Below are 12,924 nucleotides of genomic sequence, written 5' to 3' on the forward strand. Positions count from 1 at the left end.
GTCATCACCAGTTGCTTCTGGTGGTACTTTGAATAGGTGAACTGTGGGAAGTGGTACAGTGGAGGACAAATGTTGAGAAACACTGGGGTAAGGGGATATTTTCGCCCTTACCCCAAGTAATGCCTAAGTCAGCCCTTTGAGGCTACTTGGATCTCCACCAGCTAGTTAGGGTTGGAACTGGGAGGTCTACCAGCAAGCAGCCCTGTGTAGGGTTGCCTGTTCTGGGGAGGGGGTTAGGAAATGGTGGAGGAGGCCTCTGCTAATCCCACCCCACCCCACCCTCCTGGGTCCAATCTGTCCCACCCAGAAATGCCCCTCCATCCTCTGAAACTCCCTCCTGTTGCCAGCAACTGTTACCCTGCACATACCCGATCTTGTCTGATCTCGGAAGCTAAGCAGGGTCAGGCCTGGTTAGTACTTGGATGGGAGACCGCCTGGGAATACCGGGTGCTGTAGGCTTCTACCATAGTCTTTCGAGACTGAAGGTTGCCAACCATGCCCCGCCTCCCACACAGTGCAAGTCTTGCCTCCACAGGCCTGCCCACTGGCACTGCTTACTCCCGGGGTGTCGCAAACATACTTTACGGCACGCTCGTGACACCTTTAGTTGGCACAGTGGCCAGTGTGTTATGACTGTGCTGTCCCACAGTGGCCAGGGACTCAAATCTATCCCTGGGTGGTTGCCTGGATGGGTGGATCCACAAGCCAGCCAGGCCTGGGCCACCAACCCTGTCAGCTGCTTGATCATTGTCTGTTTCATAAGCAAAACTTGTGAACTGCTTCTTTCCCTTGACAGCGTCTGTGAGCACCACCAGAAGGGTCAAGCAGTGTCTGACCTCCGTAACAATCATATGAGAGAGGTTTCTTCTATATTTGCAATGCTGGCTTTAAAAAAATCATTAAAATAAAAAAATCAGTAAGAAGGGGATTGAGAATAAAATGGCCAATATTATGATGCCTTTGTACCAATCAATGGTGCCACATCTGAAGTATGAAGTCCAGTTCTGGTGGCCACATTTCAAAAAGGACATAGTGGTACTAGCAAAAGTGCAGAAGACAGCGACCAAAATGATTACTAAGAACATAAGAATGGCCTACAGGTAGACCACAGCTGCAATACATAAGAGCACCCTACAGATAGACCACAGCTGCGATACAAGGACATCTGCAAGAGGGATCTGAGGCCTTAGGAGTGGACCTCAACTGGTGGGAAACCCTGGCCTCTGAGCGGCCCGCTTGGAGGCAGGCTGTGCAGCATGGCCTTTCCCAGTTTGAAGAGACACTTGGCCAACAGACCGAGGCAAAGAGGCAAAGAAGGAAGGCCCATAGCCAGGGAGACAGACCAGGGACAGACTGCACTTGCTCCCAGTGTGGAAGGGATTGTCACTCCCGAATCGGCCTTTTCAGCCACACTAGACGCTGTTCCAGAACCACCATTCAGAGCGCGATACCAGAGTCTTTCGAGACTGAAGGCTGCCAACTAAGAACATAAGAACAGCCCCACTGGATCAGGCCATAGGCCCATCTAGTCCAGCTTCCTGTATCTCACAGCGGCCCACCAAATGCCCCAGGGAGCACACCAGATAACAAGAAGAGACCTGCAAGGCCTCCTGGGAATTGTAGTTTAAGAACATAAGAACAGCCCCACTGGATCAGGCCATAGGCCCATCTAGTCCAGCTTCCTGTAGCTCACAGCGGCCCACCAAATGCCCCAGGGAGCACAACACAGATAACAGAGAGCATTTGGGGCTCTTCAGTCTAGAACAGGGGTCTCTAAACTTTTTGACCCGCATCAAATATCTGACACAGTGTCGAAGGCCGGGAAAAAAATTAAATATATAAATACATTAGAGATGGAATTTAGATGAATAAATGAAGGAATGGGCTTAAATGTCCAGGATTTCTCAAGCACCAACACCGTCCAAAAGATAAAGCACACACTTAAATTGATTCCCATTCCCCCACCCCACAAGCACAACTCTGGCTGTGTTTGGTCAGCTGGGCCAGAGGCTCTCAGGATCAGAGGCTGGCTGAGGGTTGGATAGAGGCTCACTGCGGGCCACATCAGGCCCCCGGGCTGGGGTTTGGAGACTCCTGATCTAGAAAAAAAGGTGCCTGTGGGGGCCGGGGAAATGATTGAGACATATAAAATTAATCCTAGGGTGGATAGAGTGGATAGAGAGATGTTCTTTTCCTGAAATTGAGAGTTGGAAGAATCAGAACAGACAAAAGGAAATATTTTTTTACCCAGCAGGTAATTAGTCTGTGGAACTCCTCGCCACAAGATGTGGCGATGGTGTCTGGTCTAGATGCCTTGAAAAGGGGATTGATCAGATTTCTAGATGAAAAATCCATCACAGGTTGCAAGCCATGATGGGTACATGCAGCCTCCTGGTTTTAGAAATAGGCTACCTCAGAATGCCATATGCAAGGGAGTGGCACCAGGATGCAGGTGTCTTGTGTGCTCCCTGAGCTATCTGGTGGCCACTGTGAGATACAGGAAGTTGGACTGGGCCTTTGGGCTGATCCAACAGGGCTCTTCTGATGTTCTTATGTTGGCTTCCATCCTCTGTCAGATAGGCCACTGTTCTGTCTGCCTTGCTTGAGTAGATGTCAAGGTTACACCACAATCTCAAAGAGCCAAGTTTCCAAATGGCTGAGTTTCCTAAAGGCCAAGTAACTCCTTTCCCCCCCTTCAAAGCAGAATAATTTCCCCTTCTCCAAAGCCCAATCAGTAGCTATTCTGGGCCAGATCAAAGTCAATCAGATAGTCAGCCTTCTGAAGTCTCATCTCCATTGCGTACCTCTCCGGTTGAAAGACGTCTGGCTGCCCGGTGCAAAATGGGCTGGGGGCAAAAATAGCCCTGTTTCTGCTCTTCAATGACAGCTGTCTGAGCATGCTCTCAACTTCACTGCGCTCCTCGATGACAGGCCGGTTTTGATCCCCCGAGGACCATGTTCAATTTTTAATCAGGCTCAACTTCATAAAAGATGTACAAAGCCAAAGTGTGTTTGCCTTCATTACAGCTGAGGCTCACCTTATGTCAGGCTGGCAGAGGAGGACGGCGCAGTCGGAATGTGATGCACTGCAAAAGTGTGACCCCTATTGCCACTACCACTAGTGTGAACACTAGAAACAACAAACCCCAGGGGTTTTGCAGGAAACTTGCTGCGCCCCTGAATTTTTGAAGGAATAACAGCAGCAGCAGCCAACCAACCAGCAGCCTCATTAAATACCTGAACTTCAGCACCTGGTGTGGAGCCCCACCTCCCTCTGGATTGGCCAACTCAGGGGGAGGGAGGCAGTGAGCCCATGGTGCAGGGCAACACCAAAGGGATCCCTTTGGTTTGCTCCTTTGGTGAATGGGGAGGGGCCCCCTCTTGCCTTGTCTGTTGTGAGCAGCAATCTAGCGATTGGGAATGTCAGAGGGACTGCTTTGGAAGAAATTCAAGATGGCCTGACCAGCTGCTGGTCTGGAACTTGGGAATGTTTGTGACTAACATCAGTTCAGGTGACCTAAAAGGTCATCTAGTCCAATCTCCTGCCTGGAGCAGGAAATTCTCCTGGAGCAGGGGTGGCCAAACCTGCTTAATGTAAGAGGCACATATGATAAACTTCAGGTGTTTGAGAGCCACCAATTTTTAAGAAGCTTTAAAATTCATAAATACATTTACGCACCATGAACATTAAACTTAAGTTTAAATCCATTGACTCTCCGTTTATACCTGGTAAATATTTATAAAGCATGAAAGTTCCTTATTTATATTGATTGTGATGCAAAAAGGGAACTCGGCGGACATATTTCCGAGAGCAGCACATTATATGTCAAAGAGCTGCACGTGGCCACAGTTTGGACACCACGTCCTAAAGCTTCTCAGGCACGTGCCTGTCCAGTCTCTGCTTGAGGATCTCCAGGGAGGGAGAATCCACCACCACCCTTGGCAATCTGTTCCCTGAGCATCAAGAATTTCTTCCTGATGTCCAACCAGAATCTCTTCTCTTGCAACTTTTACTCCTGGGATCTGGTTCTTCTCTCACAGGCTGCCTGTCTAGCTTAGCAGTGCCCACACTGGCTGGCAGCAACTTCTTCAGGGGTTTGGTCAAGAACCCCCCTACTGAGCCTGGCAAGTTCCGTGTGCACAGCAGATGGTCTGCAACCGAGCGATGATCTCTCCCTGCTCAGAATGCTTTCAGCATCCCATGTCACTTGGCCCTCAGGCTCTTTGCTTGAAGGGTGCCTCATTATCGTTGTTGTAGCTGCTGCTGCTGCTGTTTGTTTTTAATTTTAAAATTTCCATAATTGGTTGATAATAAAACAATAATGTAATTGCTGAACAAAATATCAGATGTAGAAAGGAAAAAATATAGGGAAAAATAGATTAAAATGAAAGGTGTACAGAGAATAAACATACAAATGAACATAACCATATATAAATTTTTAAATAAAAGAATAAAAAGATTTAAAGGGTGCTTCCTTTATTTTATTTTTCACATTTTTATACCACCCTTCCTCCAAGGAGCTCAGGGTGGTTTTACACAGTTCCTCCTCTCCTTTTGCCCTCACAACACCCTGTGAGGTAGGTGAGACTGAGAGAGAGAGTGAGTGACTGGCCCAAGGTCACCCAGGAAGCTCTGTGCCTGAGCGGGGATTTGAACCTGGATCTTCAAGTTGGCCTTAAGCCCAACTTCTAAACGTCAACACCATTCTGGCTCTCAAGGCAACTCAGTGGGACTTGAACCCATGGTCTCTGGTTTTCTTGCTCAGTTTGCAGGCTGCATTCTGAAGTGGTACAGTCCCAACCTGGTTCTGAACATATGTCCTTAGGTGCTGCCTTTTCCCATCACTCCTTGCTACAGTGGGAGAACCTTTGCTGTTGTGGTAGTGTTTTCTTTGCAGAGACGGGTCCCTCCTTCCCAGGATTGGGCCCTGGGCTCCCAGCCAACAGTTCAGCTGTCTCCTTCCATCAGGTTCAATCCGTTGGCAAATACGTTGTGACAGACTATTTATTCTCAGCAGGAGTGCTTGGAACGCTGATTTTCTGTTCAGCAAATTCGGGGGGGGGGGGGCTAGTCTTTCTTAATCAAACCACAGGGGTGTTTGGCTGGAGACAGGAAGGTCTGTGTGCTGACAGCATATGCCAGAACTTTGACTCAGCTGTTTGGGAGGGGCTGGGATCCTCCCCCCTTTTGCTTCAGTGAAACATAATGTGCAGGACATCAGGCACGTATGCATGGGAGAAATTAAGCAGGCCAAACAGAGATGAGGGCAGTTGTTGCCTAACTTTTTAGCACCGAGACCCGTTTTTTAAAATAACACTCTATCAGGATCCACCTTGCTTTACAAGACTTTAAAAATGTTTCATTTTACCGGCAACTCAAGCTTCTGTTTTTATCCTTTTGACTATGATAAAAAGCATTTCTGGAGCAATTGTTGAGCTCCACGTTCATTGGATCGGGACCATTCTGCATTCCCTTTGCCTAGTCTTGGATAGGAGCTTAGACACGTTTGCCTCCTCATAAGTAAACATACACGTGCAGCTCAGTTTTGCTTTCCATGGGAATGTTTTTTGAGGCCTGAGTTCATCAAATTGGGACAATTCTGGTGGTGTTGCATTCCTCTTGGCCTGCCCTTCGGAGTGGCCTGAGGCATGATCACCTACTCATGAGTAAACATGCTGTGTGGCTCAGTTTTTTCCAACGGGTTCAGTGCATTTTCCTTGTCAACTTGGAGGTGGGGGACTTCCTTCTCGGGAGTTGTTTGGGACCTGTGTTCATTGGGTTGGGGTCATTGTGGTGGCATTGTGTTCCTCTCGGCCTGCCGTTCAAAGTGGACACAGTCACCTACTCATAAGTAAGAACTATGTGTGGCTCAGTCTCACTTTCCATAAGACTCAGAAGTCTTATGGATTACACAGGCCAACACACATTTTGCTTCCTTAAATGTTACACCAATTCCTGGGTATATTTGTTACACCAATTCCTGGGTAAAGAGGCTATGCCGTGTCTCCAAAGCTAGACATAATAGGGCAAAACGGATGTCATTTTTGGAATCGGCAAAGTGAATTTGAATCAAATTGCCGATTCCAAAAATGACATCCGTTTTGCCCTATTATGTCTAGCTTTGGAGACACGGCATAGCCTCTTTAGTGAATGGTTCAAGCAGCTTCCTCATGAGGAAGCCTACACCATGGCTTCTTCATGAGGAAGCTGCTTGAACCATTCACTGAAGAGGCTATACTATATCTCTAAAACTAGACGTGATAGGACAAAATGGATGCCATTTTTGGAATCAGCACCCCAAATTCATCTCAAACCACCATAAAGTTTGGGAAAAACTTTTCTGGCCCTCAATTTTGTAGGCCTGTATTATCAGAAGTCTATTGTGGTTAGGCACAAGCCAAACCAGGTCTACTCAGAAGTAAGTCCTGTTTTGTTCAATGGGACTTACTCTCAGGAAAGTGTGGTTAGGACTGTAGCCTCAATGCATTTTCCTTGTCAGCTATCAGCTTGTCCATTTCATGACCCACCAACAATCGGGTCATGACCCCACAGTTTGGGAAATTAGTGTTCCCAAACTGTGGTTAGTGTTCTCTGACATGCATTGTATGCAAATCTAGTGTGCAAGGTGAGGTTTCAAAGACCTACCCAAGTTGTTTGTTTTGCTGTATCTATCATCGCCATGCCATCCATCTATATGGGACTTTGCGCAGAATTATAGTTCCCTGCCCCAGGAGGCTTGCAGTCTAGTTACTGATACAAGAGATGGAGGAGGAAGGGAAGGGAAATGAAGACTGGGATTAAGAGCCAAGTAACATGTGCAGCCCCTGTCCTAGTTGTCGTTTTGCTGCACGTTTACACAAGCAACACATGGAACCCAGAACAGCCCCGAACATGGCTGGCTGATCCAAGGAAAATTTGGAACAGGGTGAAAATATCCCCAGTGAAAAGTCCAGCCCAGTCATGCAGGTGCTTCCGGAATTATTTCAGCAGCCAAAGGCAGGGACAACCTTCTGCTGAAAGAAATTCAGGAGGCTTAATCCCACTTGACAACTAAAAATGAAGAGAATTTCTTTGCCGGTGCACAGATGCGTCGACCTAAAAATTTGTTTTGTAGCATAAATCGCTAGTGTGCCACAGACGGATGCATTACAAAAGCATGTGGGGGGAGAGTATTTTTGTCCCCAGGGTCTTTGTTTCTGTCTTCATAGTGAGTAACAGAATTGCAGTGAATATTTTAGACTTTGCTCAGGTCAGGACTAGCAGTTGCTTCGCTGAAGAGCATCGGCAGGAACATAGTTATTTTGGGCCACGCCGGTGCAAGGGTTTTGCTACCAGAGCACACTGTGGTGCGTTGGTGGCAGAAAGGATGGAAAGCTCAACCCACCAGACAGGAATGCGCTGGACTGGGCACCTTGGCGAAAAATCCAGTGACAAAAGGGCCAGAGGCAAAAGAGATGGCCGGCAAAGATGGTTGTTTGGGCTCTTCTGCAGGAATGCCACATCCCATTATCAAGAAACTTTCCATACAAGCACTCCCTCTCTGCAAACCATTGTTTATCCAGAAAGTGGAGGGAGAACACTGGGAATAAGATGGGAGAAAGGGAAGGTAGTTCAGTGGTGTAGCTAAGGGTTCTGGGACCCGGGAGCACAATTTTTTTCATACTCCCTGGGGGGCCAGATGACTAGAAGACCCATGGGGGGGGGCATCTGGGAAGTGCCTGAAGGACAGGGAGGCTGCATGTGACCCCTCTGAGCAACAAAGGTCTCTTGGAGGCCTTAGAAAAGCACTTTCAATTTATGTGAAAACTGAAAGTGCCTTTCTAAGGCCTCCAGCAGGTCTTCCGAGGCTTGGGGAGGTGGCACACAGACTCCCCATATCCCAGAGGGCTTGCTAGAGGTCCCTGTCTGCCTCAGAATCCACCAGGGGAGGATGCAGGTTGGCACCCCCTAAAGCATGATACCCAGGGCAATGTACTCAGGGCAATGTAGTTCAAGCAGAGGCAAGACAAGTTGGAGATGCTCTAAGAGGATTTCCTGCCTAAGCAGGGGGTTGGACTAGATGACTTATTAGGCCCCTTCCAACTCTATGATTCTATACCCCCCTGCAGTCCCTTAGCTACACCACTGAGGTATTTTTATCTGTAGACACGCCAATTGATGTATGTTCCCCGATGTGTGCCGAACACTGTGGTCAGGTTGGATTCCGGTACCCCAAGTACAGAGATGTCAATGTGGCTAAATGCCTTACATTATTTTTTGAAGATTCTCTTGCGACAGGATAACTTTACTTATTTGATCTTTTCGGATCCTTTTGTAGGCACCTGGGAAAAAAGGTGCTTGGATCATTTCAAACTCTGCGATCTCTCCCCAGAGTATTTAATGATGATGAGCCCAGGAGACGCAAAATAAATTTTGTGTCAGAGGTTGGTAGACCATGAATTGAGATCTGCGAGAGCCAGACTTTCTGTGAATGTTTTTCTTGGGGATCAAGCTTTTGCGTTTTCTCCTGCCAGATATTTTTATAATATTGTTATTCCTAAATTTAGGATTGCTTTTACTAAAGCTAGGTGTAATGCACTTTTATCAGCAGTTCTTTTGGGGCGTTATGCAAGGCGTCCCTACTCAGAGAGACTGTGCCCCTGCCCTCAAAATGTGGTGGAGACAACTGCCCACATTGTTTTGCAATGTTCATACTATGATGAATTGAGATCTAAATATATCTCCCCGATCTTCAGTATTGAAACAGGGATGCAGGTGTAGGAAAAGCTTGCTTTTCTGCTTTCTCATGTATACTCAGATATATCACTAAGGGTTGCCCGCTTCTGTTATGCTGCACAGTTGGTAAGGAAGAAAATTGAGAGTGTAAATCTCTGATTTTATGATTTTACATATGTGTAATGGGGTGTTAGTTTTAATTCTGTGTATTTTGTTTTGTTGTTTGTGATCAGCTGTTTGGATGACCGTAAATAAAGTATCTATCTATCTGTAGACAGAGGTGGACACCATCCCTTTCACAGGTTGGCCACATGAGTCAGCCTCTGGTACTGACTCTCTCTCTCTCTCTCTCTCTCTCTCTCTCTCTCTCTCTCTCTCTCTCTCTCTCTCTCTCATCCTTCAAGTCCCTGCTTAGGGTCTTGTTGTCTTTGATGCATGTGGAAATGCTCTTTGGGGATGCAACCCTATCTCTGTGCATAGCATGATAGAATGGCATGACCCATGACCGTGGAAATGTCCCTCTGACCACTGTTTAGTTCTGTATCTAATGTGCTGAAGTCTCTGCAGCACTCTCTCTCGCTCTCTGTCTCTCTCCCCACTCCAAGTATCAGTTTTGTGTACCTATTTTTAAAGGTCGAGTGGGTTTCACGAGTGGTTAGGCAAGCTCTGACAGAAGCGGCCATCTTTTTGGGAGCACGCCAGTGTGAAATTGGTCTGTACGTCGCAAATTTGTTTCCCCATCATATTTGCCACCTTGATTCCCACTGTCGCAGCCCGTTGTCTCTCATCCTTGGGAGCAAGACGTTCGCTATTTTGAGGTCCTTTGATGGTTCTCGGCAAAATGTGTTTGATATCAGCAAATCGATCGTTCTCATTTTCTTTAAGACCCTGTGAAATTTAGCTCGGCTTCTCGAGAGCTTCACCAACAGTGCGTCTGGGCATATCAAGTGTGAATTCTCAGTGGTAGGAATCTTATTGGCAGGTCTAGATGAACCTTGTAATTCAAACCTCAGTATTTCTTTATGATAGAATCAAATAAAAGACTGGCACCACCTGCTGGCTGGTGAGGAAGTAACCATGCAGTGTCCTGTACACCTGAGTGCTGATTCAAGTCCAAAGTAGCTTAATTGAGGGCATGGAAAATGTGGATTAAGTGCAAATGGCTCTTTCATTGGTGAAAATGGTTCCTTATTGGCTTGTTCCTTTTTGATAGTATAAGATTTATTCAAGAGGAATCTCCAAAAAGCTTATTTTGTGTTAAATAAGATTTTATGTTAAATCTCTGCGTTACAACATTAAGGATGTGTGTTACTGTAGGAACCTTGGAGTTAGGCTCAATTAGACACAGGATATTGGATGTTTTGGTATCATGCCCAATGACTTGGTTTGGGGGAGACTCAAATAGATGTTCACTTGTGGGTCAGCTCATTGGTCTCTTTCAGAAAATATTATTGCATTTTTATCCTGCCACTTCTTCAAGGACCTCAAGCCACAACAATAATGTGCGGTAGGTTAAACTAGTGGTTCTCAAGCTGTTTAGCACCTTTTCAAAATGACACTCTATCAAGATCCACCTAGCTTTACAAGTCGGGCAGCCCAATCCCAACTTGCGCTGGCAGTCCTGGCGGGCCTGAACTGTATCCGGCACAAGTTTGGGTCTGTCTGATGCTCGGCCCAAGGCAAGGGGAAACTTTTCCCCTTAACCCGGGGAGATCTGCAGCAGCCCCAATGGGTCTACTCAGATCTGCGTCACCTGTACCTGTGGCACAAATCTGAGCAACCCAGAGCTGCCCCAGGCCACCCAAGAACAGGGCTAAGATCTGGCATAAGTACCCGAGATGGTTATCTTGGCACACCAAATCCGGCCTGCAGGCCTGAGTTTGGAGACCTGGGATTTAAAGTCTTGAATATATTTGCTCACCATGAACAAATTTATGTTTTAATCTGGCAGACTCTCAGTTTATACCTGGTAAATAATTACAAAGCCTGTAAAGTTTTTATTTACTTTTTATATTAATTGCGATGCAAAAAGGAGCTCAGCCTACATGTTTCCGCAAACCGCACATTATATGTCAAAGAGATGCTTGTGGCTCGTGAGCTGCGGTTTGGCCACCCCGGTATAGGGAAGGTTTTCTCTGTGTCATTGGTACAGGCACAACTTTTGTGGGTTTCTGGTGGCCTTTCCCTGTTAGCTCTGGACATTTATTGAACCAACTGCTGCCTTCCTTCTCAGCCTCATTGAGGATCTCTTTCACCTGCTGTGATTGAAGCATTTGCAAAGGTCACCTTCTGGAGACGTCCCAAAGTGTGACCCTGTGGGAGTAGCCTCGGAGGCGGTGTGCCTGCCACTCTGAAACCTGAAGATGCCAAGAACATCTCTCCACTAAGAATATAACCAACCATAACTAAGTACCTTTCAGCACAAACAGGGAGAAGTCCATTAGATGTTTTCCTACTGAGCTAAGTGGGCTGGAGTTCTCACCCCCTGCCTCATTCCAGCAGGTGCCTCCTTTTGTCATTTTATTGCTTTTAGCCAGATTAAATTGTACCGGAATGATGTTACTACACAGTGTTCCTCCCACTTTCCCATAACGCATCTGCGAGGAGTCAACCCTGCTGTGGCTTCCAATGCATTCTTATCAGCTTGCCTTCTCTTTCTGGGGTTCCTGAATTAAATACACCTCCTACGGCCATGCTTTGTAAACACAGCTGTGAAGCCATTCCCACATTCCGGAACGTGGCCATCTGGATGAATCCAGCCTGCTGGCGAGGCCTGGGGAAGTAACCACCCCAATAACAGATGGTCTGAAGGTCCCAGATTGGTGGGAGATGCTACAAGGAGTCTGAACCTGTACACTGAAGACAGGGATGATTCATCCCCACCTGAAACCATCTAAGAACACCAGAACAAAAGAAGAGTCCTGCTGGATCAGGCCAAAGGTGCAACTAGTCCAGCTTCCTGTATCAGACAGTGGCCCACCAAATCCCTCAGGAAGCACACAAGGCAACAATATCCCAGCATCCTGTTACCACTCCTTTGCATCTGGCATTCTGAGCTCTTCTGTCTAGAAAAATGGCACCTGAAGGGGAATCTCAAAACACAGGGGATCTCAAAACACATAGACAAACAGGCCTTGCTGAGGGAGAGTCAGCATGGCTTCTGTAAGGGTAAGTCTTGCCTCACAAACCTTATAGAATTCTTTGAAAAGGTCAACAGGCATGCGGATGTGGGAGAACCCGTGGATATTATATATCTGGACTTTCAGAAGGCGTTTGACACGGTCCCTCACCAAAGGCTACTGAAAAAACTCCACAGTCAGGGAATTAGAGGACAGGTCCTCTCATGGATTGAGAACTGGTTGGAGGCCAGGAAGCAGAGAGTGGGTGTCAATGGGCAATTTTCACAATGGAGAGAGGTGAAAAGCGGTGTGCCCCAAGGATCTGTCCTGGGACCGGTGCTTTTCAACCTCTTCATAAATGACCTGGAGACAGGGTTGAGCAGTGAAGTGGCTAAGTTTGCAGATGACACCAAACTTTTCCGAGTGGTAAAGACCAGAAGTGATTGTGAGGAGCTCCAGAAGGATCTCTCCAGACTGGCAGAATGGGCAGCAAAATGGCAGATGCGCTTCAATGTCAGTAAGTGTAAAGTCATGCACATTGGGGCAAAAAATCAAAACTTTAGATATAGGCTGATGGGTTCTGAGCTGTCTGTGACAGATCAGGAGAGAGATCTTGGGGTGGTGGTGGACAGGTCGATGAAAGTGTCGACCCAATGTGCGGCGGCAGTGAAGAAGGCCAATTCTATGCTTGGGATCATTAGGAAGGGTATTGAGAACAAAACGGTTAGTATTATAATGCCGTTGTACAAATCGATGGTAAGGCCACACCTGGAGTATTGTGTCCAGTTCTGGTCGCCGCATCTCAAAAAAGACATAGTGGAAATGGAAAAGGTGCAAAAGAGAGCGACTAAGATGATTACGGGGCTGGGGCACCTTCCTTATGAGGAAAGGCTACGGCGTTTGGGCCTCTTCAGCCTAGAAAAGAGACGCTTGAGGGGGGACATGATTGAGACATACAAAATTATGCAGGGGATGGACAGAGTGGATAGGGAGATGCTCTTTACACTCTCACATAATACCAGGACCAGGGGACATCCACTAAAATTGAGTGTTGGGCGGGTTAGGACAGACAAAAGAAAATATTTCTTT

General features: G+C 47.0%; 1 protein-coding gene and 1 pseudogene across 1 annotated transcript in view; both read left to right on the forward strand.

The window, feature by feature from the left end:
* Nucleotides 1-12,924, forward strand: part of MMP17 (matrix metallopeptidase 17) — a 129,119-nt gene that overhangs the window by 41,548 nt on the left and 74,647 nt on the right. The gene's annotated exons all lie outside the window — the stretch shown is intronic.
* On the forward strand, nucleotides 343-459 carry LOC136634557 (5S ribosomal RNA; annotated as a pseudogene).

Source organism: Tiliqua scincoides, chromosome 14 (assembly GCF_035046505.1).
Source record: "Tiliqua scincoides isolate rTilSci1 chromosome 14, rTilSci1.hap2, whole genome shotgun sequence".
NCBI classification, from domain to species: domain Eukaryota; kingdom Metazoa; phylum Chordata; class Lepidosauria; order Squamata; family Scincidae; genus Tiliqua; species Tiliqua scincoides.